The 1,251-nt window shown below is 39.4% G+C and overlaps 1 non-coding gene across 1 annotated transcript; it reads right to left on the bottom strand.

The window, feature by feature from the left end:
• Positions 1–351: 351 nt before the first annotated feature.
• Positions 352–542, bottom strand: LOC143990453 (U2 spliceosomal RNA). Its single transcript, XR_013277344.1, has one exon. It is a non-coding gene; the product is annotated as a U2 spliceosomal RNA (small nuclear RNA).
• Positions 543–1,251: the final 709 nt, after the last annotated feature.

Here is a 1,251-nt window from a genome sequence, read left to right as displayed (position 1 = left end):
TAATTTTCCCCGAAGCTTTTGGCAAAATATAAAATATTCCATGGACTCAACATGCCTCTTAGCAAATAGCTTGGGGGGTCTACTTTCCAAAATGGGTCATTTGGGGGGGGGGGGGGGGTTGTGCTATCTTGGCATTTTATGGCCTTCAAAATTGTAATGGGTATTGAGGAGTGAAATAAAATTTTTACACCCTTAGCCTTTGTACACGCGGTCGGAATTTCTGACCACAAAATCTGTCAGATTTTTTCCAACGGGTTTTGTCTGAAACTGGTGTTGCATACACACGGTCGGACAAAGTTGGCGGAAAATATGATCGTTCGGAACTTTTTTTTTTTTTTTTTTTTTTTTTTTTTTTTGTGCACCGGTCCTGGAGGTACTGCAATACCAGGTCGATGCGTGGAGTGGACAGAGCAAGCTCTTCTTCCATCTCCCTGTTCTAAAAATCCATTTAATATATGGTCCCCAGATAGGGGACGTATCAGATATTAAACTGATAAGAACAGATACTACACTTGATCTTAGCCAAAAGGCCGAGAAGCGATGTGATGATGTTTTTTTGTTCCGACGGGACTACGTTCAGCCTAGTAGCCAATAGCTTTGCTCTCGTACTTTGATCTGCGCATGCGTGGCCGAAAAGTCAGATCGGATTTTGTTGTCAGAAAATTTGAGATTCTGCTCTCAATTCTTTTCCGTCGGAATTACCAACAGAAAAAGTCCGATAGAGCTCACACACGATCGGATTTTCCGACAATATAATCTGATCGGACCGCTTCCGTCGGAATTTCCAACCACGTGTACAAGGGCTTAGAAATCCTGAAGGCGGTGATTGGTTTTCGGGGTCCTGTACGCGGCTAGGCTCCCAAAATATTCAATGCGCTCAACATGCCTCTCAACAATTTCCTTGGGGTGTCTACTTTCCAAAATGGGGTAATTTGGGGGGTTACTGCCCTGCCAATTTAGCACCTCAAGAAATGAGATAGGCAGTCAAACTAAAAGCTGCGTAAATTCTAGAAAATGTACCTTAGTTTGTAGATGATATAACTTTTGCCCAAACCAATAAATATACGCTTATTGAGATTTTTTTTTACCAAAGATGTGGCTGAATACATTTTGGGCTAGATGTATGACTAAAATTGAGTTTATTGGATTTTTTTAATAACAAAAAATAGAAAATAAAAATAAAATTCTAAATTTTCATTTATATATTTTTTATATACATTTATATCACCAAAAATAAAAATCGCAGAGGCA

Source organism: Lithobates pipiens, unplaced genomic scaffold, assembly GCF_037356315.1.
Source record: "Lithobates pipiens isolate NorthernLeopardFrog02 unplaced genomic scaffold, aLitPip1_a1.2 Scaffold_18, whole genome shotgun sequence".
Taxonomy (NCBI): domain Eukaryota; kingdom Metazoa; phylum Chordata; class Amphibia; order Anura; family Ranidae; genus Lithobates; species Lithobates pipiens.
The sequence above is the reverse complement of the archived record's forward strand: the minus strand, read 5'-3'. Positions and strand labels throughout refer to the sequence as shown.